Source organism: Macaca mulatta, chromosome 1 (assembly GCF_049350105.2).
Source record: "Macaca mulatta isolate MMU2019108-1 chromosome 1, T2T-MMU8v2.0, whole genome shotgun sequence".
In the NCBI taxonomy this organism is placed as follows: Eukaryota; Metazoa; Chordata; class Mammalia; order Primates; family Cercopithecidae; genus Macaca; species Macaca mulatta.
This window is the reverse complement of record NC_133406.1, coordinates 119,247,114-119,274,068: the sequence shown is the minus strand read 5'-3', so window position 1 is coordinate 119,274,068 and position 26,955 is coordinate 119,247,114. Positions and strand designations below refer to the sequence as shown.

The following is a 26,955-nucleotide window of genomic DNA, read 5'->3' as shown; positions in this document are numbered from 1 at the left end:
GCAGATTTTCTCCTATGTTTTCTTCTAAAGATTTTACATTTAGCATTTAAGTTGGTGATCCATTTTGAGTTAGTTTTGGTATAAGATATTAAGGTATGAAACTTAGGTTGAGGTTTTGTGTTTTATTTTGTCGGTTTTTTTCCCCTATGGATGTCCAGTTTATTCAACAATACATGTTGAAAAAGCTCTTTCTGCCTTTGAATGCTTTTGTACCTTAAAAAAAAAAAAAAAAAAAAAAAAGCAGTTGGAGGCCAGGTATGGTGGCTCATGTTTACAGTCCTAGCACTTTGTGAGGCCAAAGCAGGAGGATCACTTGAGGCAGGGAGACCAGACTGGACAACATAGTGAGACCCCTGTCTCTATAAAATATTTAAAAATTTGCTGGGCTCAGTGGCTCACACCTGTAATCCCAACACTTTGGGAGGCTGAGACGGTCAGATCACCTGAGGTCAGAAGTTCGAGACCAGCCTGGCCAACATGGCCCAACCCAGTCCCTACTAAAAATACAAAAATTAGCCGGGCCTGATGGCATGCGCGTGTAATCCCAGCTACTCAGGAGGCTGAGTCAGGAGAATTGCTTGAACCTGGGAGGCAGAGGTTACCATGAGCTGAGATTGCGCCATTGCACTCCAGCCTGGGCGACATGAGCAAAACTCTGTTTCAGGAAAATAATAAATAAATTAGCCTGCTATGCTGAGACAGGAGGATTGCTTGAGCCCAGGAGTTCAAGGCTGCAGTGAACTATGATTGCACCGTTGCACTCCAGCATGGGCAACAGAGTGAGCCCCTGTCTCAAAAAAAAAAAAAAAAAAGAAGAAGAAAAATCAGCTGGGTATATTTGTGTGGGTCTACTACTGGGTTTTCTATATTGTTTCATTGATCTGTATATTTAGCCCTCTGCCAATACCACACAGTCTTTAATTCATGTAATTCTTTTTCTCTTCTTTTTCTTTTCTTTTTTTTTTTTGAGACAGCCTCGCTCTGTTGCCCAGGCTGGAGTTCAGTGGCATGATCTCAACTCACTGCAACCTCCGTGCCTGGGGCTCAGGTGATTCTCCTGCCTCAGCCTGCCTAGTAAGCTGGGATTACAGGCACACACCACCACGCCTGGCTAATTTTTGTATTTTTAGTAGAAACGAGGTTTCGCCATGTTGGCCAGGCTGGTCTCAAACTCCTGACCTCAACTGATCTGCCTGCCTCAGCCTCCCAAAGTGCTGGGATTACAGGTGTGAGCCACCGCCCGGCCTCATTTAATTCTTTGTAAAAATTGTTTTAGCTATGTCCCGTTCTTTGCCTTTGATAAAACTTTTAGAATAATCTATTCTTTTTTTTTTTTTTTTTTTTGAGACGGAGTCTTGCTCTGTTGCCCAGGCTGGAGTGCAATGGTGCGATCTCGGCTCACTGCAAGCTCCGCCTCCTGGGTTCACGCCATTCTCCTGCCACAGCCTCCCGAGTAGCTGGGACTACAGGCGCCCGCCACCACGCCCAGCTAATTTTTTGTATTTTTAATAGAGACAGGGTTTCACAGTGTTCGCCAGGATGGTCTCTATCTCCTGACCTCGTGATCCTCCTGCCTCCACCTCCCAAAGTGCTGGGATTACAGGCATAAGCCACCGCGCCCGGTCTCTTGTCTTAAAGTTACAGATTTTTAAAACAAGGTGGTGGCTCATGCTGTAATCCCAGCACTTTGGGAGGCCGAGGTGGGTGGATCGCCTGAGCTCCGGAGTTCAAGACCAGCCTGGGCAACATGGTGAAATCTTGTCTCTACCAAAAATACAAAAAAAATTAGCTGGGTGTGATGGCATGCGCCTGTGGTCCCAGCTACTCTGGAGACTGAGCGGGGAGGATCGCTTGAGCCTGGGCAGTAGAGACTGTGGTGAGCTGAGATCTCGCCACTGCACTCCACCTGGGTGACAGAGTGAAACCTCATCTCAAAAGAAATAATAATGATAATAATAATAATAATAATAATAATAATCTTGTCTGTATCTGTAGAAAATCCTGCTAGGATTTTCCCTTCTTTTTTGTTTTGTTTTGTTTTGTTTTGTTTTGTTTAGACAGAGTTTAACTCACTCAGTGTTGCCCAGGCTAGAGTGCAGTAGCATGATCTCAGCTCACTGCAACCTCCACCTCCCAGCCGCCCGCCTCGGCCTCCCAAAGTGCTAGGATTACAGATATGAGCCACGGCACCTGGCCCCCTTCATTATTTTTTTATTGTGGTAATATACAACATAAAGTTCACAATTTTAAGTATTTTAATGTGTACAATTCAGTGGCGCTTAGTACATTGAAAATTTTGTCTGCTGGGCGCGGTGGCTCATGGCTGTAATCCCAGCACGTTGGGAGGCTGAGCCAGGCGGATCCCCTGAGATCAGGAGTTCAAGACCAGCCTGGCCAACATAGCAAAACCTCATCTCTACTAAGAATATGAAAAATTAGCCAGGTGAGGTGGCGGCGTGTGCCTGTAATTCCAGCTATTCGGGAGGCTGAGGCAGGAGAATCACTTGAACCCAGGAGGCAGAGGTTGCAGGAGGCAGAGTTTGCAGTGAGCTGAGATCGTGCCACTGCACTCCAGGCTGGGTGACAAGAGCCAGACTCTGTCTCAAAAAAAAAGAAAAAGAAAAAAAAAAGACAGAAAGAAAAGAAAATGTTGTGCAACCATCAAACCATCACCTCTCTCTAGTTCCATAACATTTTCATCACCCCGAAAGGAAATCCTGTACCCATTAGCCAGTCAGTCCTCAGCCTCTGGCCATCACCAGTCTGCTTTCTGTCTCTCTAGATTTATTAATACCTGTTCTGGACCTTCATATAAATGGAATTATACACTATATATTTTGTGTATAACTTTGACCTTTTGTGTCTGGCTTTTTTTTTTTTTTGAGACGGAGTCTTGCTCTGTGGCCAGGCTGGAATGCAGTGGCACAATCTCGGCTCACTGCAACCTCTGCTTCCCGGGTTCAAGCGATTCTCCTGCCTCAGCCTCTAGAGTAGCTGGGACTATAGGCACGCGCCAGTACACCCAGCTATTTTTTTTTTTTTCATATTTTTAGTAGAGATGGGGTTTCACCATGTTGGCCAGGATGGGCTTGATCTCCTGACCTCGTGATCCACCTGTTTCAGCCTCCCAAAGAGCTGGCATTACAGGTGTGAGCCACCATGCCCGGCGTGTCTGCCTTCTTGAGCATAATGTTTTGAGGCTTATACAAGTTGTAGTATGTATCAATCCTTCCTTCCTTCTTATGTCTGAATAATATGCCATTGTATTTATATACCACAGTTTATTTAGCCATTCATCTATTAATGGAATTTGGATTGTTTCCACTTTTTGACTGTTATAAATAGTGCTGCTATCAACGTGCATGTACAAGTATTTTTTTAAGTGCTTGTTTTCAGTTCTTTGGGGTATATACCTAAGTGAAATTACTGAGTCATATTCTATATTTAGTTCTATATTCTATATTTAGTTCTATGTTTAGCTTATTGAGGAACAGCCAAACTGTTTTTCACAGCAGGTGTGCCATTTTACATTCCCACCAGCAATACAAGAGGATTTGAATGTCTCCTTATCCTAACACTTGTTATTTTCCATTTAAAAAAATTATAGCCATCCTGGTGGTGAAGCGGTATCTTATTGTGATTTTATTTGCATTTCTCTAATGACTCTTTTTTTTTTCTTTTTTTTTTTTTTTGAGGCTGAGTCTTACTCTGTCCCCCAAGCTGGAGTGCAGTAGCACAATCTCGGCTCATTGCAACTTCCGCCTCCCGCGTTCAAGCAATTATCCTGCCTCAGCGTCCTGAGTAACTGGGACTACAGGTGTGTGCCACTACACCAGCTAATTTCTGTATTTTTATTATAGTTTCACCATGTTGGCCAGGCTGGTCTTGAACTCCTGACCTCATGTGATCTGCCCATCTTGGCCTCCCATAGTGCTGGGATTACAGGCGTGAGCCACTGCACCCAGCTGACATTGAGCATTTTTTCACATATTTATTTTTTCATTGGGTTATTTGTCTTTTTTTTGTTGAATCATACCCCCTTCATTTTTTTTTTTTTTTTGAGACGGAGTCTGGCTCTGTCACCCAGGCTGGAGTGCAGTGGCGCGATCTCGGCTCACTGCAAGCTCCACCTCCCGGGTTTACGCCATTCTCCTGCCTCAGCCTCCCGAGTAGCTGGGACTACAGGCGCCCGCCACCTCGCCCGGCTAGTTTTTTGTATTTTTTAGTAGAGACGGGGTTTCACCGTGTTAGCCAGGATGGTCTCGATCTCCTGACCTCGTGATCCGCCCGTCTCGGCCTCCCAAAGTGCTGGGATTACAGGCTTGAGCCACCGCGCCCGGCCACCCCCTTCATTTTTAAAGGATGTTTTCACTGGATATAGCAATCTGAATTGACAGTCTTTTCCCACAACACTTGAACAATTTTGTGCCACTTCCCTCTGGCCTCCATGACTTCTGATGAGAAATTGTCTTTCTAACTTGGTTGAACATGGGAGAAAACCCAACAAAACAACAAAATTAAAAAGAAAAAGAGAAAGAAATCTGCTTTTATTCAAATTGCTTTCCCCTCACTGCATTCAATATTTTTTCTTTGTCTTTAGCTTTCAGCAGTTTGACTATGATATGTGTCTTAGTTCATTTAGTGTTACTATAAAGGAATACCTGAGGCTGGGTAATTTATAAAGAAAAATGGTTTATTTGGGTCATGATTCTGATGGCTGGAAAGTTCAAGATTGGGCATCTATATTTGGTGAGGGCCTCAGATTGCTCCCAACCGTAGTGGAAGGTGAAGAGAAGTTGGTTTGGGCAGAGATCAATGGCAAGAGAAGAGGAAAGAGAAGAGGTAGATGACATGCTCTTTTTAACAACCAGTCCTTGCAAGAACTAAAAGTGAGAACTCATTTGTCCGTGAGGGAGGGCATTAATCTATTCATGAGGGATCCACCCTGATGACCCAAATACCTCCCGTTTGGCCCCACTTCCAATATTGGGGATCAAATATCAACATAAGTTTTGGAGGGGACAAACATCCAAACTATTACAATGTGCCTTGGCCTGAAGTAGTTTGGATTTATCCTGTTAGGAGTTCATTCAGCTTCTTGAATTTGTAAGTTTATCCCTGTACCAAATCCTTTGGTACTTTTTTTGTCATGTTCTCTTCCTCTTCTCCTTCCAGGAATTTGCTGATGCAAATGTTAAATCTTTTTTTTTTTTTTTTTTTTTTTTTGGAGACTGAGTCTCGCTCTTTCACCAGGCTGGAGTGCAGTGGCACGATCTTGGCTCACTGCAACATCCGCCTCCCAGGTTCAAGTGATTCTCCTGCCTCAGACTCCCCAGAAGCTGGGACTACAGGCACGCGCCACCACGCCTAGCTATTTTTTGTATTTTTAGTAGAGATGGGGTTTCACCATGTTGGCCAGGATTGTCTTGATCTCTTGACCTCGTGATCCCCCCACCTTGGCCTCCCAAAGTGCTAGGATTACAGGCATGAGCTACTGTGCCCAGCCTAAAGCTTTTGTTATAATCTCACAGGTCCCTGAGGCTCTCGGCTCATTTTTTCCCCCAGTCTATTTTGTTTGTTTTTCAGATTGAGTTTTGTTTTGTTTTGTTTTTGAAACAGGGTCTTACTGTGTTGCCCAGGCTGGGGTGCACTGGCACGATCTTTGCTTACTACAACCTCTGCCTCCCAGGTTCAAGCCTCAGCCTCCCAAGTAGCTGGGATTATACGTGTGTGCCACCATGCCCGGCTAATTTTTCTTGGATTTTTAGTAGAGATGGGGTTTCGCCATGTTGGCTAGCCTGGTCTTGAACTCCTGGCCTCAAGTGATCTGCCTGCTTCAGTGTCCCAAAGTGGTGGGATTACAGGCATGAGCCATTGTGCCTTGTCCAGATTGAGTAATTTCTACTGTTCTTTCAGCTCACTTATTCTTTCCTTAGGGGGTAGCCTCATTACCACTCACTGAGTTTGGGTGAAAATCCTGACTCTCTATTAAGTTTCTTCTGCTACCACCCCAACAGGAAAGGGAAGGGATGACTCCTGATATACTTGCTGGTGGTAGAAGTCTAGGCAGCCCATTCAGTCTTTGCCGGAATAGGAGAGGACAAGCCACAGTTTGTTTCTGCATTTGGCTGGAATAGAGCAATTATTGTCTAAAAGTTTTCTGTTTTGCTAGACTGCCTTATTCCTAATCCTTTGGCTAGAGATAACAAACTTTTGTTAGGGATTTTTTAGGCTGCTCCTATTGAGATTTCCAGGTTGCTGATTCCTTCAGCTCCAAGTATGGGGTATATGAGGCAAAAAGAAAGTCCACAGAAATCAGCATTGTGTCCTGCCTTTGTTTCTGGGGCTCCTAACTGGTCTACCTCCTTCTCTCCACATTTCAGTCTTCTTAGGGTTGTTTTATATATAATGTCCAGGGAGGAGGACTAGGGAAGATCACATCTACTCAATCCTCCCTGATCCATTCTCTTTTATTCACTTGTTCATATGCCCATCACCACGCCCAGCCTAGGTGTATTTTTATATTTTCAATACCTAGTCTGGCACATGATCTGTAAATGTTTTTAAAAAGGAAAACAGGCCAGGGGCAGTGGCTCATGCCTGTAATCCCAGCACTTTGGGAGGCTGAGGCTGGCAGATCACCTGAGGTCAGGAGTTTGAGACCAGCCTGGCCAATATGGTGGAACCCCGTCTCTACTAAAAATACAAAAATTAGCTGGGCGTGGTGATGGGCATCTGTAGTCCCAGCTACTTGGGAGGCTGAGGCAGGAGAATCGCTTTAACCCAGGGGTGGAGGTTGCAGTGAGCTGAGATCACGCCACTGCACTTCAGCCTGGGCGACAGAGCAAGACTCTGTCTTAAAAAAAAAAAAAAAAAAAAAGGAAAATAGAACTCAGAGTGAAGTGAATGAATCACACTCCTTCCTCATCCACCATTATTGCTGGCAAGAGGAGGAGGCTTAATCCTGTCTTGGTGCTTTGACGAGATTCTTTCTGGTGCTTTCATGTTGAGACAAGTGGCTAGCTCCCATAGCTCATAGTTTTCTTCCTCCCTCCTTTCTTAACAAAAAATTACCAGCAGGTGGCAGAATAATTGATGAAAAAGTACTGTTGACCAAAACAGGAGGCTGACTTCCTCTGCAACATAGAAAAATAAATTCTGCTACCTTGTCCCCACCCTGGGTGAGATCCCAAGATGTTGTTTTGAAGGTTAGATGCTTTTTGTTTTTCAGCCTTTGTCCAGTGAAAACTGCTAGGGTAAAAGGAAGTGGGCTCTGTTAGGCTCCTTGGTGACACAACAGTATTCTTGTTGTCTTTGTGAAAATAAATGTCTAGCATTTAGTTACTTGTCTTCCTAATTTATGGCATTTAAACCTATAGAAAGGTGGAGACTGGATGAGTGGAAGATTTAAACAATGTTTCTTATGGAGACTGGATGAGTGGAAGATTTAAACAATGTTTCTTAACGTTTTAACATTGATATTTCTTTTTTTTTTTTTTTTTTTTTTTTTTGAGACGGAGTCTCGCTCTGTCGCCCAGGCTGGAGTGCAGTGGCCGGATCTCAGCTCACTGCAAGCTCTGCCTCCCGGGTTCACGCCATTCTCCTGCCTCAGCCTCCCGAGTAGCTGGGACTACAGGCGCCCGCCACCGCGCCCGGCTAATTTTTTGTATTTTTAGTAGAGACAGGGTTTCACTATGGTCTCGATCTCCTGACCTCGTGATCCGCCCACCTCAGCCTCCCAAAGTGCTGGGATTACAGGTGTGAGCCACCGCGCCCGGCCAGACATTGATATTTCAAAAGCAAAACAAGACCAGGCTTGGTGGTTTATACCTGTAATCCCAGCACTTTGGGAGGCGGAGGTGGGAGGATCGTGTAAGCCCAGGAGTTTGAGACCAGCCTGGGCAATACGGTGAGGCCTAGTATCTCTGCTACCACACACACAAAATTAGCTGGGTGTGGTGGTTGGAACCTGTAGTCCCAGCTACTCAGGAGGCTGAGGTAGGAGCTCACCACTGCACTACAGTCTGGGCAACAAAGTGGGACCATGTCTCAAAACAACAACTACCAGAATCCCCCCAAACTCCATATCTCACCATCCATTTTTTTTTTTCTGTCAGGCCCTGCTGATATACACACGTCAGTGATGATTCAATCTTTCAATTTTTAAATTCATTATCAAAAGTATTTTCTGATGTAAGAGTGTGTTTGAGGAGTGGGGTTGCTTTTAAAAATTTCTGCTTGAACTCATGGGCACAGAATTCATCACTTGGGGTCATCTGACCAAAAAAGACCTGAAGGGGAGGCTTTTAATTGTTTCATTTTTCCTCAACCTTTTATTTTTTTAAAACTTCAAGCTTACAGAAAAACTGAAAGTACAATATAGTGAACACAATTCACTAAGATTTTTTTCTTTATTATTATTATTATTATTATTGTTGTTGTTGTTGTTGTTGTATTTTTGGTACAGACAGGATTTCACCCTGTTTCCCAGACTGATTGCAAACTCCTGAGCTCAAAGCAATCCACCCGCCTCAGCCTCCCAAAGTGCTGGGATTACAAGCTTGAGCCACCGTATCCAGCCCGCATTTGCTTTCTTTTCTCGCTCATGAAGTTAATTTGCAACACATTAACGCATGCACCCCAGTTTTCTTTCTCTTCACTCCCTCTTTTCCTTCCTCGCAATTTTTATTTTGTGTTGCTCTTGTCGCCCAGGCTGGGTGCAATGACGCCATCTCAGCTCACTGCAACCTCTGCCTCCCGGGTTAAAGCGATGCTCCTGCCTTAGCCTCCGGAGTAGCTGGGATTACAGGCGGGCGACACCATGCCTGGCTAATTTTGTATTTTTAGTGGAGACAGGATTTCACCTTGTTGGCCAGGTTGGTCTCGAACTTCTTTTTTTTTTTTTTTTTTGAGACGGAGTCTCGCTCTGTCGCCCAGGCTGGAGTGCAGTGGCGCGATCTCGGCTCACTGCAAGCTCCGCCTCCCGGGTTCACGCCATTCTCCCACCTCACCCTCCCAAGTAGCTGAGACTACAGGCGCCCGCCACCACGCCCGGCTAGTTTTTTGTATTTTTAGTAGAGACGGGGTTTCACCATGTTAGCCAGGATAGTCTCGATCTCCTGACCTCGTGATCCACCCGCCTCGGCCTCCCAAAGTGCTGGGATTACAGGCTTGAGCCACCGCGCCCGGCAATTTTTTCTATTTTTAGTAGAGACGGGGTTTCACCATGGTCTCGATCTCCTGACCTTGTGATCCGCCCACCTCGGCCTCCCAAAGTGCTGGGATTACAGGCGTGAGCCACCACGCCCGGATGGTCTCGAACTTCTGACCTCAGGTGATCCGCCTGCCTCAGCCTCCCAAAGTTCTGGGATTACAGGTGTCTGAGCCACCGCGCCTGGCTTCCTCATGGTTTTTTTTGTTTTGTTTTGTTTTTTGTTTTGTTTTTGTTTTTGAGACTGAGTCTGGCTCTGTCGCCCAGGCTGGAGTGCAGTGGCCGGATCTCAGCTCACTGCAAGCTCCGCCTCCCGGGTTTACGCCATTCTCCTGCCTCAGCCTCCGGAGTAGCTGGGACCACAGGCGCCCGCCACCTCGCCCGGCTAGTTTTTTGTATTTTTTAGTAGAGACGGGGTTTCACCGTGTTAGCCAGGATGGTCTCGATCTCCTGACCTTGTGATCCGCCCGTCTCAGCCTCCCAAAGTGCTGGGATTACAGGCTTGAGCCACCGCGCCCGGCTTTTTTTTTTTTTTTTTTTTTTTTTTTTTTTTTTGAGACGAAGTTTCACTCTTGTTGCCCAGGCTGGAGTGCAATGGTGCAATCTCTGTTCACTGCAACCTCCGCCTCCCGGGTTCAAGTGATTCTCCTGCCTCAGCCTCCCGAGTAGCTGGGACTACAGGCACTCGCCACCACGCCTGGCTATTTTTTGTATTTTTAGTAGAGACGGGGTTTCACCATGTTGGCCAGAATGATCTCAATCTCTTGACCTGGTGATCTGCTCGCCTCGGCCTCCCAAAGTGCTGGGATTACAGGCGTGAGCCACCGCGCCCGTGACCTCGTGAGTTTTAAAGGTTCAAGACCCTGAGCTTCTCTTAGTCTCCCACTAGTGAGTTGAGCTCAGATCCTGCTGAGCACCAAGTACCTGTTGGCCGAGTGATTTTCACTTGTCAGTAATATTTGTTTTAACAGTTTGGCCTACAATTCACACGACATGAAAAAAAGGTACAGTGTGCCCAGGATCTCCTAGTGTTACTCTCATGACGTCCTTTATATTCCTTAAGTAAAAGTTCCTGGTTGTTTTTGGCAAAGACGTAGCTGGGTCTCTACTTTTCTAATGGTCACAATTCAGGAAATCACTGCAACTACAAGGAGGTGAGCTTCCTCTCTGTCTCACCCTCTTCTCTCCGGACGTTCTTCTCTGGTCTTGGAGACTGTAATCACGTGTACGCGATGCTCCCTAGGCTCTGAGAGCCGGGCTGGAGAATTCTTTCACAGTGTTTTCTACTCCAGGAAAGAAGTACCGGGAAGAAGCCCCAACATAGGAAAGGCCCAGTATGGAAGTATCTCAGAATCTAGGCAGTGAAAAATAATATGTAAAAGAATAAGTGGAAATAAACGTTTAGTTAGAATCATATAATTTTTTTTTTTTTTTTAAGGAAGGATCTAGCCCTGTCATCAAGCTGCAGTGTAGTGGCGCGATCACGGCTCACTGCAACCTCTGCCTAGAGCGATCGGGCCTCCCGAGTGGATGGGACTACAGGCAAGCGCCACCAAGCCCGGCTACTTTTTTTGTGCTTTCGATGCGATGGAGCCCGGGTTTGCCACTTTGCCCAGGCTGGTCTCGAACTCGTGAACTGAAGCAATCTGGCCACTTTGACCTCAGTGTTTCAGGAGTTACAGGCATGAACCACAGCACTTAGTAGAATCATATATTTGTAACAGAAACGCTTTAACAGCTTCCCTGGTGGTCTAGTGGTTAGGATTCGGCGCTCTCACCGCCGCGGCCCGGGTTCGATTCCCGGTCAGGGAAGGAACGATTTACTTCTTTTTCTGCTTTTCCCTCAGGATCTTTTAAATAAACGTTATCTGCTAGTCAATCTCCCCCATCCCACTAAAATCTGAAATACAGAAAATGTAAAAAAATACAAATAAATCGCTCACAATTCTATCACCTAAAGACCACTCTTAATATCTAGATTTTGAAACAACGTGGATGTATGCTATACGTACTATTTTATCTCCAGCTGTTTTTGTTGTTGTTGAGACGGAGTTTCGCTGTCTTTGTCCCAGGCTAGAGTGCAGTGGCGCGATCTCGGCTCACTGCAAGCTCCGCCTCCCGGATTCAAGCGATTCTCCAGCCTTAGCCTCCCAAGTAGGTGGGATTACAGGCCTGCGCTACCACGCCCGGCTAATTTTGTATTTGTAGTAGAGACGGGGTTCACCATATTGGTCAGGCCGGTCTCGAACTCCTGACCTCAGGTGATCCACCCTCTTCTGCCTTCCAAAGTGACGGGATTATAGGCATGAGCTACCATACTCGGCCAACACCAGCTATTTTTAAGGTTAACAATATATTTCTAACACTTTGCAGTGGAAATAAATATCCTTCAGTAACGTATTTTCTTTCCATTTAATTACTGAATTTTCGAAAAGGTCATATATTTACATGGTTTAGGATTCAAATATGCAAAAGGACAGACTGATAAACCTGACTTTAACCTCTACCATTTATTTTCTCTCTAATGATGTAACCGCTGTTAAGTTTCTTAATTATAATGTTAGAGATGTTTTATGCAAATGCAAGTACATGCATATATATATATATATATTTAAACATTCTCTCCCCCTTGTACAAATGGAAGTAATCGATACATACTTTCTGCACTTTGCCTTTTCCATTTAACAGTATATTTTAGAAGTACTTACAGATTAGACATGAAGAACTTCCTTATTCTTTCTTCTGGCATATAGCATTCCGTTGTATGGATTTTCCGTAATTAGTTTAGCCAGCTTCCTACTATAGACACTTAGGTTATTTCTAGCTCTTTGCTATTTGGAAAAAAAAAAAAAAAAATGTTGTCGTATATGGTCTTGTACATATGTAATTTTGCCCATGTGTGGAATAAATGCCCAGGAAACTAGAATTGACTTTTCTTAAAGCTGTGAAACAAGATACTACCACAGAATTTTCAATGGGAGAAATTCTAGAGAGCTTCCTTTTAATTTTCCTCTTGTAGGTTTTTCCTGCAGTCTAAATTTCTTAGTCCAGAAATAAACGGGAAACCCAAACCTGGTTATTTAGTTCTCATAAATAAAGGAAGGAGTTTCATTTCAAAAGCGTTGGTGGTATAGTGGTGAGCATAGCTGCCTTCCAAGCAGTTGACCCGGGTTCGATTCCCGGCCAACGCAGGTTTGGTCTTTTTCCTCTCAGCTTTTTAGACTGAGTAGGCCTGGAAACCGAGCAAAGCAGGGAACAGAGGAAAAGAGCTTTTGACAACTTTTGTGTCCTGCCTCTGCACCAGTATGGTCTGTCCCTCCCACAGCAAACATCTGTATTTTGATAACTGCACGTGCGAGCCAAGCCCATCTGATGGGTTCGGCCGCCAGCGTCGCCTGAGTTAACAATAACTCTCCTTCTAGGGGTCTAGGTTAGTGTCTGAAATAGAGGCTGGTTGGGTTTGTTTTTCTGAATCTGCAGAGGTGGCTCTGATATACTGATGAGTGAAGATGAGGTAGTCAGCACAAGCTCCCACAATGCCCGCGAGAGAGTACGCAGCGCTTCTTGTGCCTGTGATGGAAACAAGAAATAATTAAGACGGGGCTCTCATCCCCTCCCCAGCTCACTTAGCTCCGTTTTTCTTCCGCTTCCACCATTCTGGGAAGAGAAACCTCAATTCCATGGTACAGGCTGCAGATGTAATTTGTAAAATCCTTCGAGGCTGCCCCTCGCATCCCTGGGCTTGATTGATTCTTTGGAGGGGAAAGAGGGGAATGGAGGCGGAGAGGCGAGAGGCGACGTGGTCCCTGGTTGCAGCTGACGCTTTCTGCTTTCTAGTCAGGACCTGGGCCCGCCGCCGCCCGGCGGAGCGGGTGGTGCTACAGCTATCATCAAGGGATTTAGCGTCTGAGAACTGATTCGGGTGTTGGAGCTTCGAGGTTGCAGAATGGAAAAGTTTGGAATTGATTGATGTGGACCTCACGCACCTGCCAAATAGTAGCACGAAACAGCCATTCCTCTTTCAAGAGGTATTAAATCCAGCTACAGCGCGCCGCCTTGCTGGTGGCTCGCCGTGATCGTATAGTGGTTAGTACTCTGCGTTGTGGCCGCAGCAACCTCGGTTCGAATCCGAGTCACGGCACGTTACTCCTAACTTGTTTTGGTGGCCTTTCTTTTTTCTTTTTTTTTTAAATCAGCACTTTTAAAAGAGTTACATGCTTGTAATTCTGCTTTTGCTTAAGGCATCTCCGCGGAAGTGCAGCCCACAAATTCGGTGAATAACAATAGCTCCAGGCCGACGTGGTGGCTCCCGCCATTAGGTAATCCCAGCAGCTTTGTGAAGTCTCGGAGGCGGGAGAATCCCTGGAACCCAGAAGTTCGCGACCAGCTTGAGACGCCTCCACGCACGCTTAGAAAAAAATTTTTTTAAAGATGGTGGCGGGCGCTTTTGGTCCCAGCTACTTAGGGAGGGTGAGGTGGGAGCATCGCTTGAGCCCGGGAAGTAGAGGCTGCAATGAACTATGATCTCGCCACTGCACTCCAGCCTGGGCAACAGAGCGGGACTCTGTCTCAAACAACAATAGTTCCAGTTGGCTCACACTGCGGCTCGCCCACCAAGGCGCTAGGCAGCCCAGGCGGGAAGCTTTAGAGCAGTATGGAGGCCCACGGAGCTGGGACCACGGCTGTTCTTTCGGCCTTCACCTGAGCAGAGGAGAGGACCCTTCCCTGGTGACTCTGGAACTCAGTGCCTCTTCCAGGATGGAGAACTAAAATGCTTTGCAGAGAGGTCTTTGCACCTCTCATCTGAGTTTCCTCGGGCTCTTTCGCACCCTCCTCTGAAGTCGGTGAGGAGGTTCCCTCAGTGGAAGGAATCTGCGGAAACACTAAGGTTTCAGACAGGACTCGTGATTCCCGAGTCTTCCGCGAGCCTTCCTGGCTGTCTGCAGCCCCCATCGCTCTCTAAACCTCGGATTCCTCCGTGGCAAAAAGCTATCATGAAAATGCTATTGCCGTGTCCACCAGTCCTAGGTCCTGAAACTTCTTTCACAGGAAATAATATACAATTAGATCATACAACCTCTACATCAGTGGAAAATGATTTCATATAGGAAGCATGAGCTAACGGTTGCCCGGCTAGCTCAGTCGGTAGAGCATGAGACTCTTAATCTCAGGGTCGTGGGTTCGAGCCCCACGTTGGGCGCTGCGATTTTATTTAACCCTCTCGGTTTGCTACCATAGAAACATGAAGTTCTAAATCGCCACAGCGGCTACTGTCCTTATATGGTAACTGACTCCAGAAATCGTCTCCATTCACCCCAAATTCATCAAGAAAACAGGAATCTGGGCCAGGCGCGGTGGCTCACGCCTGTAATCCCAGTACTTTGGGAAGCCAAGGCGGGCGGATCACCTGAGGTCAGGAGTTCGAGACCAGCCTCAACATGGAGAAACCCCGTCTCTACTAAAAATACAAAATTAGCCGGGCGTGGTGGTGCATGCCTGTAATCCTAGCTACTCGGGAGGCAGAGGCAGGAGAATTGCTTGAACCTGGGAGGCGGAGGTTGCGGTAAGCCGAGACCAGGCCATTGCACTCTGTCTCAAAAAAAAAAAAAAAAAAAAAGAAAAGAGGAATCTGGGGATTCTAGTGTCTGTAGTGACCACGTACTTCTAATCCACGATGGGTTTCTCAACTGGGCAAAGGCAGACAAGCTGAGCATCTCTGAGGAGAGTCCTAAACCACTCTGACAGTGCTCCACGGAGAACAGCCTTAGGACGGCTCCAGAGGGAAATACTGGTTCTCTTTTTGTTGGTGGGAAATTTTGAATGGGGTTTTGAAAGGCCTTTGTAGTGAGTTAAAATATTCTCAGCTAGGTGTTAGGGAGCATCTGTTTGCTTTTTAGGTTTTGAAGCCTTCATCAGCCGCAAAGGTCTGTAAAATACAACCAGTTTAGGAAGGTCAGGAAAGAGAGGAGAGGGCTCTAGATAAGAAGTTGAGGAGGCGGAGGAGAGAAGCGGAAGAGCAAAGAAAAGGAGGAGCAAAGACAAACGGGTAGGGCAGCGAGTAGGGAGTTTACAGTTGCAGTCTTATTTGATGAGTATAGGCTGCCACTCCAGAGTGCTGGGCCCACTACTTTGAATTAGTTATTGATCCACTGGAGAACTTTTTTCTATTCCCGAAAGCCTGGAGTTGTTTGCCTTGGAGTTGTTTGCCTTACATTTGTTCCTGCTAAATTATCTTTAACTGTTGCTTTGGCTGGAGTAGGTTAAGTTGGTTTGCCAGGTGGGTGGAAGCCAAGATTGGCACCATTCAATTCAAGAGACACTCCAATTTTTTTTTTTTTTTGGGACAAAGTCTCGCTCTGTCGCCCAGGCTGGAGTGCAGTGGCCGGATTTCAGCTCACTGCAACCTCCGCCTCCCGGGTTCAAGCGATTCTCCTGCCTCAGCCTCCTGAGTAGCTGGGATTACAGGCGCCCACCATCACGCTCAGCTAATTTTTGTGCTTTTAGTAGAGACAAGGGTTCACTATGTTGGCCAGGCTGGTCTTGAACTCCTGACCTCAGGTGATCTGCCTGCGTCGGCCTCCTAAAGTGCTGGGATTACAGGCATGAGGCACCTCTCCCGGCCTGAACATTCATTTTTAATTCCTCGTACAGATCTTTCACCTCCTTTCCCTAAGGATCATTTACCAGTACTTTTTATTTTTTAAGAGTATAAATATGCTTTAGTCTCACATATAGTCCACCAACCATCTCCAAAATGACGAGTTATTCTCAAAGTGTAGTCCCAGGACAAGCATCTTCAGTATCACCTGGAAACTTGAGACAAATGCAAACTGTTGAGTGCCACCTTAGACCTATTGAATCAGAAACCCCCAGGGTGGCTCCAATAATCTGTGACTTAACAAGCTCTCTAGGTAATTTGGAATGTTCAAGTTTGGGAACCACTGCAGTAGGGCAGCCTCCTTCCCTATTAACCGAGGTATATCATGTTCTTGGATAGGAGACTCAACATCATGAAGACAGAGCCTCTCCTTTACTTTGTGTCTGAATTTAACATGGTTTTCATAAACTGTCCAAAGAATTTTTTCTTTTTTATTCAAACTAGACAATATGATTATAAAGTTCAAAAGTAAAGTATCAAGCAGAAATATCCAAGGAATTCTATTCTTTTGTTTGTTTTTTTTTTGTTTTGTTTTGTTTTTTTTTTTTTTTTGAGACAGCATCTCGCTCTGTTACCCAACCTGGAGTGCAGTAGCATGATCTTGGCTCACTGCAACCTCCACCTCCCTCAGGTTCAGCCGATCCTCCCACCTTAGCCTCCCAAGTAGCTGGGACTACAGGCGCTTGCCATCATGCTTGGCCGATTTTTTAACTTTTTGTAGAGATGAGGACTCACTGTATTACCTAGGGTGGTCTCGAACTCCTGAACTCGATATGCTCACTTCAGCCTCCCAAAGTGTTGGGATTACAAGCCTGAGCCACTGTGTCCCACCTAATAGTAAATTTTTCTAAAGTTTATGTTGGTTTTTTTTTTTTTTTTTTTTTTTTTTTTTTTTTTTTTTGAGACGGAGTCTCACACTTTCGCCCAGGCTGGAATGTAGTGGCTAGATCTCGGCTCACTGCAAGCAGCTCCGCCTCCAGGATTCACGCCATTCTCCTGCCTCAGCCTCCCGAGTAGCTGGGATTACAGGCGCTCACCACCACACCTGGCTAATTTTTGTATTTTTAGTAGAGACGGGGTTTCACCGTGTTAGCCAGGATGGTCTCGATCTCCTGACCTCGTGATCCGCTTGCCTCGGCCTCCCAAAGGACTGAGATTACAGGCGTGAGCCACCGCGCCCGGTGGAGAGGTTACTATACATTGTGAATGAGAGGATAAATTGGTACAAGTTCTACAGGGTGCCTTATGACAATATCTATAAAATTAAAAAGCATTTTTTCTTGGAGACTGAATCTCACTGTGTCGCCCAGACTGGAGTGCAGTGACACAATCTCGGCTGCCTACAACCTTGGCCTCCCAGATTCAAGTCATTCTCCCACCTCAGTCTCCCGAGTAGTTGGGATCACATGCGCACACCACCACCCCTGGCTTTTTTTTTTTTTTTTTTTTGTATTTTTAGCAGAGATGGGGTTTTACCATATTGGCCAGGCTGGTCTCAAACTCCTGATCTCAGGTGATCCACCCACTTTGGCCTCCCAAAGTCCTGGGATTACAGGTGTGAGCCACCACGCCTGACCAAAAAAAGATGTTTAAAAATTATTCTTTTAAATTTGTGTCATGGCCGGGCACGGTGGCTCCCGCCTGTAATCCTAACACTTTGTGAGGCCGAGGCGGGCGGATCACCTGAGGTCGGGAGTTCGAGACCAGCCTGATCAACGAGAAGAAACCCTGTCTCTACTAAAAATGCAAACTTAGCCGGGCGTTGTGGCGCATGCCTGTAACCCCAGCTACTAGGGAAGCTGAGGCAGGAGAATAGCTTGAACCTGGGAGGCGGAGGTTGCGGGGAACTGAGATCGCACCATTGCACTCCAGACTGGGCAATAAGAACGAAACTCCGTCTCAAAAAAAAAAAAAAAAACAAAACAAAACCGAAAAACAAACAAAAAAAACCCACCTTGTATCATGTTTCCCACAAGCAGATTTTTTCTTTTTGACACCTTTGGTATAAATAAGCAATTTTTTTTCTTTTTCTTTTTTTTTTTTTTTTAACCTCAGCAACCCACATTTAGAAATTTTTCCTACAGATCTACCTCACGTGTGCAAGGTTATTCATGGAGCTTTTTTTTTTTTTTTTTTTTTAATCATAGAAAAACATTGGAAATTCTACCTGTCCGTCAGTTTGGAGGTAAATTAGTGACAGCAAAACCGTACAATTACATGCAGTTCAGCTAGCTGTAAAGAAAAATAAGAGGTCAGGCGCGGTGCCTCACGCCTGTAATCCCAGCACTTTGCGAGGCCGAGGCGAGCGGATCACCTGAGGTCGGGAGTTCGAGACCAGCCTGACCAACATGGAGAAACCCCGTCTCTACTAAAAATAAAAAAATTTGCCGGGCGCGGTGGCTCAAGCCTGTAATCCCAGCACTTTGGGAGGCCGAGATGGGTGGATCACGAGGTCAGGAGATCGAGACCATCCTGGCTAACACGGTGAAACCCCGTCTCTACTAAGAAATACAAAAAACTAGCCGGGCGAGGTGGCGGGCGCCTGTAGTCCCAGCTACTCCGGAGGCTGAGGCCGGAGAATGGCGTGAACCCGGGAGGCGGAGCTTGCAGTGAGCTGAGATCCGGCCACCGCACTCCAGCCTGGGCTACAGAGCAAGACTCTGTCTCAAAAAAAAAAAAAAAAATTTCCGTGTGTGGTGGCGCATGCCTGTAATCCCAGCTACTAGGGAGGCTGAGGCAGGAGAATAGCTTGAAATTGGGAGGCAGAGGTTGCGGTGAGCTGAGATCGCGCCATTGCACTCCAGACTGGGCAATAAGAGCAAAACTCCGTCTCAAAAAAAAAAAAAAAGAGAAAGAAAATGAGGGAGCCAATGATAGTCCAGAATGGTACACTGTGATAGATTGAAACATATGACTGCGCGCGGTGGCTCATGCCTGTAGTCCCAGCTCTTTGGCAGGCCAAGGCGGGCAGATCACGAGGTCAGGAGATCCAGACCATCCTGGCTAACACAGTGAAACACCGTCTCTACTAAAATACAAAAAAATTAGCCGGGCGTGGTGGCGGATGCCTGAGGCTGAGGCAGGATAATGTCGTGAACCTGGAAGGCGGAGCTTGCAGTGAGCCGAGATCGCGCCACTGCACTCCAGACTGGGGTACAGAGCGGGACTCCGTCTCAAACAAACAAATAAAAAAAAAAAAAAAAAAAGAAAGAAAAGAAAAGAAAAAAAATGGTGGTTATATTTTGCAGCTTCTCTCAAGAGAGCCTATTTCTCCTCTGTCTGAATCTGGGATTGGCTGTGTGACTTGCTTTGGGCAAATGTTGGTGCCTTCGCAAACCTGGCAGAAGAGAGGCTTGCACATGGGGGGATTACCTGCTTTTTCCTTCACTTGAAATCCTGAGACCATGATCTGAAGATCCCCCCCCAGCAAGCCTGCTGGAGAGATCACATGAAGAAAAAGATCCATGCATCCCACTTGTTCCAACCTATCCAGCCATACCCCAGATGTGTGAGTGAGGCCATCCTAGACCACCCAGCCCCAAATGAATCAGCTTGGACCAGAAAAATTTCCAAGCCAACTCACAGAATAACTAAAAATAATAAATTATTGTTATTCTAAGTAAATAAGCTTGGAAGGGTTTATTATGCAGCAAAAGTGTATCAAAAGGGTGATGGTAGTTGCAGGAAATATATACCTTTAATTATATATGCATAAACATCTTTGGAATGATACCTCCGAAATATAAATTCCTATATTGAAACAGCACACTGAGTACCCAGCATAGTGGATGAAAATAGATCACGAAGTTTCAAAATAGTAGGAACAAGTAGAAGATTCTATAAGCTTTTGGGAGGAGAGATGGGAGAACAGTTTAAGGCAAATAACAAAGAATCAGAATGGGCTGGGCGTGGTGGCTCATGCCTGTTATCCTAGCACTTTGGGAGGCCGAGGTGGGTGGATTACCTGAGGTCAGGAGTTCGAGACCAGCCTGGCCAATATGGTGAAACCCCATCTCTACTAAACACACACACACACACACACACACGCACACACACAATTAGCCGAGTGTGGTGGCGGGCGCCTGTAATCCCAGCTACTCGGGAGGCTGAGGCAGGAGAATCACTTGAACTCGGGAGGCAGAGGTTGCAGTGAGCCGAGACCGCCCCATTGCACTCTAGCCTGGGCAACAAGAACAAAATTCTGTCTCAAAAAAAAAAAAAAAGAAAAAGAAAAAAAAAAATCAGAATGGCATCCATCTTCTCTACGATGTGGAGGCGCTCTAGTCTACAACCATCAGGAACAAACCTATAGTCAAACCTGAGTATATTGGCTCATTGCAACAGAGGAGACAGCAAACACGATGGGGAAATTGTGGGACAATTCTTCCTTTGAGAATCTCGATATTTTTATCTAGAAAGTGGGAGGAATGGTTGCAGGACTAAACACATAATTGGTAAAGAATCAACAGTCAATACAAAAGTTAGCTGAGCATGGTTGGGCATGCCTGTAATCCCAGCTACTTAAGAGGCTGAGGGAGGAGAATCGCTTGAACCCAGGAGGCGGAGGTTGCAGTGAGCTGTGATGACGCCCCTGTACTCCAGACTGGGCGACAGGGACTGTGTCTCAAAAAAAAAAAAAAAAAAAAAAAGGCCAGGCGCAGTGGTTCACGCCTGTAATCCCAACACTTTGGGAGACAGAGGCAGGCGGTTCACAAGGTCAGGAGTTCGAGACCAGCCTGGCCAATATGGTGAAACCCCGTCTCTACTAAAAATATAAAAATTAGCTGGGTGTAGTGGCGGGCACCTGTAGTCCCAGCTACTCGGGAGGTTGAAGCAGGAGAATCACTTGAATCCGGGAGGCAGGGGTTGCAGTGAGCCGAGATCACACCACTGCACTCCAGCCTGGCGACAGAGCAAGATTCCGTCTCAAAAAAATAAAAAAAAAGAATTGACAGTCACTGTTAGTAGCTGGGAAAGTGGGATGTTTGATTATATTGTGGTTTGAACAGTGCTCTGTTTGTGCTCAAATATGATTGTGAAATAGTCTTTCTTTCATCTTGGTGAGAGGGTAACTTTGTCTGATATTGGTGTTGTGAAATTTTTAGTTTTAACCGGAGAACATCATGGCCTAGGTGTTTGTCAGACCAGCTTTAGCTGAGAGCAGAAAAGGGTTACTTTTTTCTTTCTCAGAAACGACTATGGAAAACAGTAAACAGCAAGGGCCGGGCCGGGTGGCTCACGCCTGTAATCCCGGCACTTTGGCCGGGCGCGGTGGCTCAAGCCTGTAATCCCAGCACTTTGGGAGGCCGAGACGGGCGGATCACGAGGTCAGGAGATCGAGACCATCCTGGCTAACACAGTGAAACCCCGTCTCTACTAAAAAATACAAAAAACTAGCCGGGCGAGGTGGCGGGCGCCTGTAGTCCCAGCTACTCGGGAGGCTGAGGCAGGAGAATGGCTTAAACCCGGGAGGCGGAGCTTGCAGTGAGCTGAGATCCGGCCACTGCACTCCAGCCTGGGCGACAGAGCGAGACTCCGTCTCCAAAAAAAATAAATAAATAAAAATAAATCCCGGCACTTTGCAAAGCCGAGGGAGGCGGATCACTTGAGGTCAGGAGTTTGAAAATGTAGCAGGGGGAGTCCTAGACAAAATCCCTCAGACACCGATTGTGGAAGATAAGAGCTTTATTCAGCGGGGAGCGTCGGCCGACTCACGTCCTAGAAATCACGCCCTAGAAACCGAGCTCCCGGAATAAGTAACTCCTGGCCCTCTTAAGGGCTCACAATTCTAAAGGGGCTGTGTGTGTCTGTGTGTGTGGGTGTGGGGGGGGTGGGTCATGATCGATTGAGCAAGCGAGGGGTACGTGACTGGGGGCTGTATGCACCGGTAATCAGAACGAAACAGAACAGAAAAGGGAGTTTCATAATGCTTTTTTATACAATGCCTGGAATTTTATAGATAGCGCAAGTGGTGAGGTCAGGGATTGAATTTTAGCAACCAGGACCGAAATGTGGCGCCCGGTTGTCTGACGGTGATTTTTACTTCTACCCATTGTTTCAACCTCCACTTTTTCAGCAAACAAGAAATTAAGTATAAGACAATATGAGGAGTGGTCTCCTCTCTCAAAACCAGCTTGGCCAACATGGCGAAACCCCATCTCTACTAACATTTAAAAAATTAGCCGGGCGTGGTGGCGGGTGCCTGTAATTTCAGCTACTCTGGAGGCTGAGGCGGGAGAATCACTTGAACCCGGGAGGTGGAGGTTGCAATGAGCCGAGATCCCGCGGCCGCACTCCAGCCTGGGCGACACAGCCAGGTGAGACTCTGTCTCAAAAAAAAAAAAAAAAAAAAAAAAAAAAAAAAAAAAAAAAAAAAGCAGTGCCTTTAAAAATCTGAGAGAAAAATTATTTCAACCTATCTCTTTGTATCTCTATTTAGTAAAATATCAATTAAGTATATGGGTATAATAGACATTTTCAGACATGCAGTGTCTCAGAAAGTTTATTTCTACGGTAACCCCTTTATAGGAGGTTTTGGAGGATATGCATCATCAAAAGGAAGAAGAGAGTGAGGAACGAACCGCCTTGAGATCCATGAAGCAGGGGATCTAACAAAAGAGAGAGGTAATGGAAATCCCAAGATGCTGCTGTAAAGAGAGATATTATGATAACAGCTGTGAGATAAGCCTGAAGAGCAAGTCATCCAGAATGGAGCAGGTGGAAATGTGCCAGGAAAAATTTATTTCTCTTTCTTTCTTTCCTTCTTTCCTTTCCTTTTCTTTTCTTCTTTCTTTCTCTCCTTTCTTTCTTTTGCCCAGGCTGGAGTGCAATGGCGTGATCTCCGCCCACTGCAACCTCCGCCTCCCGGGTTCAAGCGATTCTCCCGCCTCAGCTTCCCGAGTAGCTGGGATTACAGATGCCTGCCAGCCTCAGTTTCCCTAGGAACTGGGAGTACAGGTGCCCGCCACCATGCCCAACTAATTTTTGTATTTTTGGTTTTTTTTGTTTTGTTTTGTTTTGTTTTGTTTTTTGAGACGGAGTCTCGCTCTGTCGCCCAGGCTGGAGTGCAGTGGCCCGATCTCGGCTCACTGCAAGCTCCGCCTCCTGGGTTTACGCCATTCTCCTGCCTCAGCCTCCTGAGTAGCTGGGACTACAGGCGCCCGCCACCGCGCCCGGCTAATTTTTTGTATTTTTAGTAGAGACGGGGTTTCACCGTGGTCTCGATCTCCTGACCTTGTGATCCGCCCATCTCGGCCTCCCCAAGTGCTGGGATTACAGGCGTGAGCCACCGCGCCCGGCTAATTTTTGTATTTTTAGTAAAGACAGGGTTTCACCACGCTGGCCAGGTTGGTCTCGAACTCTTGACTTCAGGTGAGCCACCTGCCTGGGCCTCCCAAAGTGCTGGGATTACAGGCATGAGCCACCTCGCCTGACCAGGAAAAATTTCTTAAACAAACATACAAGCAAGCAAACCAAACAAAATGATTGTGTGTTTCTATGTGTTGAGGGGAGATTTACAGAACTGGGGAGAAATTGGCTAGTATTAAGTAATAAATACATGGAAAATTTACTAAATGGAAAAATAAGATGACTATTGCCAGGGTAGATACTGTACAAAAAAAAAATCACTATCTAGAAGCTAGGAAGAGGACTCTCACCAACAACCAAATTTGCTGGCACCTTGATCTTGGACATCTCAGCCTCCAGAACAGTGAAAAATAAATGTTTAAGTCACCCAGTAGATGGTATTTTGTTACAGCAGCCTGAGATAACTAAGACATCCAAACCTCTGAAAGAATCAAAATAAGACTTGACTTCAGTGTAGCAGGACCAGCCCAGACAAAACTCCTGAGACACCGAGTTAAAGAAAGAAGGGGTTTATTTGGCGGGGGGCATCGACCAGACTCCTGTCTCAAGAGCCGAGTTCCCAGAGTAAGTAATTCCTGTCCCTCTTAAGGGCTCACAACTCTAAGGGGGTGCGTGTGAGACGGTCATGATTGACTGAGCAAGCAGCGGGTACATGACTGGGGGCTGCATGCACCAGTAATTAGATCGGAACAAAACAGGATAGGGATTTTCACAGTGCATTTCTTTTTTTTTTTTTTTTGAGACGGAGTCTTACTCTGTCGCCCAGGCTGGAGTGCAGTGGCCGGATCTCAGCTCACTGCAAGCTCCGCCTCCCGGGTTTACGCCATTCTCCTGCCTCAGCCTCCCGAGTAGCTGGGACTACAGGCGCCCACCACCTCGCCCGGCTAGTTTTTTGTATTTTTTAGTAGAGACGGGGTTTCACTGTGTTAGCCAGGATGGTCTCGATCTCCTGACCTCGTGATCCGCCCGTCTCGGCCTCCCAAAGTGCTGGGATTACAGGCTTGAGCCACCGCGCCCGGCTTCACAGTGCATTTCTATACAATGTCTGTAATCTATAGATACGTCAGGGGTTAATCTTCAACTACTGGGCCCAGGGTGCAGCACCTGGCTGTCTGCCTGTGGATTTCATTTCCGCCTTTCAGTTTTTACTTCTTCTTTCTTTGGAGGCAGAAATTGGGCATAAGATGGTGAGGGGTGGTCTCCTCCCTTACTTGGTATATCTACTTGAGAATCCATCCTCTATTTCTATTTGCTTAGCTTTAAAGAAAATTTGGGGGTGCTATGGCAATAGGTGTAGGGACCACTGCAACAGAATCTTGCAGTGCAGGAGAGAGACTGGACTCAACTCCTATTTCTGTTTCTTATGACGTTTTCTTTAGCTACTTGCCTATCCAGTTCACCAGACAGTGTTTCATAGCAAGTACCATGTACCAGCATAGACCAAACAACTCCACAAGAGCAGTGGAATAGCCAGGATTATTACATTCCAACAATAAAAACTCAAGAATGCAATCTCTCCTCTTGTTGCCACAATAAAATAAGAAAAAGATCTATTATATAAAGTCTCAATTAGATGAAAATTTTAAATCTCCCCTTTTCAATTTTTGTTTAGCTAAGGGCCAAATATGTGCCAAAGTAAAGGTCCCGCTCTGGAGGGTTAGGTCCGAGTTCTTCTTCAGCAGCTGAAGTCCAGGCTCTCTGTCACAGGAACAGTGGAAACACTCATTGTCAGCACTTTTACAGTCAGGTGAATCGAAACTCAAGTCTCTTGTGAACGACTTTCCCAGAATTCCCAGGGGTCAGGAGAACAAAGGAGAACAGCGTAGCACCAGTTCCTTACCTGTAAGATTCAGGGCTATGTGTGAGACCAGCAAGCAATAACATTCCCCAAACAAAAGTGAAGAGTTTGTGCTGCTATTAAATGTCAGATAGTGTGGCCAAGGAAGGAGCATTCTCTTAGGGTGTGGGAATATGACTAGGCCTAACTGAAGGGGTGGCCTGCCCCTCCACACCTGTGGGTGTTTCTTGTTAGGTGGAACGAGAGACTTGAGAAAAGAAATAAGACACAGAGACAAAGTATAGAGAAAGAAAAGCGGGGGCCCAGGGGACCGGCACTCAGCTTACAGAGGACCCACGCCGGCACCGGCCTCTGAGTTCCCTTAGTATTTATAGATAATTATCTATATCATCTTAAAGATAAGGGAGTGGCAGGACAATAGGATCGTTTTTAGGGAGGAAATTAGCAGTAAGACATAAGAACAAGGATCTCTGTGACATGAATAAGTTTAAAGGAAAATCCTGTGCCTTGAGATAAACCTTTTAGCAACATTGTTTCATCCTATCACATGGGGATAAACCTTGGACAATACCTAGGTTTTCTAGGAACAAAGACACACCCTGCACGCCCAAAATCCATTAAGCCTTGAGTTACCACAGCATATGTCTCTTGCAAGGGTAGGGTCACAGATTAACAGCATCTCAAATACAGAACAAAATGGAGTCTCTTATGTCTACTTCTTTCTATATAGACACAGTAACAGGCTGATCTCTTTCTTTTCCCCACACCTAACTTCATTAGAGGTCAATTAACCATCAGTTAGAAAAATTGGAAAGGCACAAATACTCTGACCAGGCAAGTCCATTTCTAGAAGTGTGTTTTAAGAAATCCTTACCCAAATGATGAAATATATTTGTATAAGGATGTTCTCTGAATAATTTTTTATAAGAATAAGCATTAGACACAATTTTGTGTCCATTAGCCAAGGACCATTTAAATATATACTGATTCATCCATCCTATAAAAAGATAAGCAGTTGTTTAAAAGGCTGAGGTAAAATATGAAAGTGGTGATGATGATGCCACTGAAAGTAATTACAGCAACTACACATTTAATGAACATTTATTAGATGCTTAAATGCTTTATGTGTATTTCTCATCAAATGTGTAAACCAAAAGTAAAATTCTAGGGCCCCCCAACCATCTGAATGGACCCCTCCTCTAGGTCAAGGGCATTCTAAGGTTAACCTGAAAAACTAGTTCAGGCCACAATGGGAAGGAGAGGTTGGACATGCCTCTGTATACCCTCCTTCCTTTTGGAACTCAGGAAAAGCCAACCAGCATTAACATCAACACAGACCTTAAGTCTGATAAGAAACATTTACAATCTGTTTTGTCTGAAGCCTGCTACCTGGAGGCTTCATCTGCATGATAAAACCTTGGTCTCCACAACCTCCCTATCTAACCCAGAAATTCCCTTCTGGAATAATAACCCTTTCAACCAATGGCTAATCAGAAAAATTTTAAATCTGCCTATGACCTGGAAGCCCCCCACCCTCTGAGTTGTCCTGCCCTTCCAGATTGAAGCAGTGTAAATCTTACATGTATCAATCGATGTATTCTGTCTCCCTAAAATGAATAAAAGCAAGCTGTACCCGACCACCTAAGGCATATGTTACCAGGACCTCCTGAAGCTGTCACTGGTGCCTCTACCTTGCAAAGTAAACTTTCTAAATTTATTGAGACCTGTCTCACATACTTTTGGATTCACAAATGTTAGATTAATCCATGAGGGAAGCATTAGTTATTATTATTATTATTATTATTATTATTATTATTATTTTGAGATGGAGTCTGCTCTGCCAACAGGCTGGAGTGCAGTGGCACAGTCTTGGCTCACTGCAACCTCTGCCTCCTGGGTTCAAGTGATTCTCCTGCCTCA

General features: G+C 45.8%; 1 protein-coding gene, 1 long non-coding RNA gene and 4 other non-coding genes across 6 annotated transcripts in view; 4 read left to right on the top strand and 2 right to left on the bottom strand.

Annotated features, from left to right (window-relative positions):
* Window positions 1–26,955, bottom strand: part of LOC708768 (NBPF member 20) — an 853,661-nt gene that overhangs the window by 581,424 nt on the left and 245,282 nt on the right.
* Window positions 8,667–16,342, bottom strand: LOC144331826 (uncharacterized). The gene is made up of 2 exons (XR_013399353.1): window positions 11,224–16,342; window positions 8,667–10,565 (listed from the first exon to the last, which is right to left on the bottom strand). It is a non-coding gene; the product is annotated as an uncharacterized LOC144331826 (long non-coding RNA).
* Window positions 10,952–11,023, top strand: TRNAE-CUC (transfer RNA glutamic acid (anticodon CUC)). The gene has a single exon. It is a non-coding gene; the product is annotated as a tRNA-Glu (tRNA).
* Window positions 12,331–12,402, top strand: TRNAG-UCC (transfer RNA glycine (anticodon UCC)). The gene has a single exon. It is a non-coding gene; the product is annotated as a tRNA-Gly (tRNA).
* On the top strand, window positions 13,281–13,352 carry TRNAH-GUG (transfer RNA histidin (anticodon GUG)). The gene has a single exon. It is a non-coding gene; the product is annotated as a tRNA-His (tRNA).
* Window positions 14,339–14,411, top strand: TRNAK-CUU (transfer RNA lysine (anticodon CUU)). The gene has a single exon. It is a non-coding gene; the product is annotated as a tRNA-Lys (tRNA).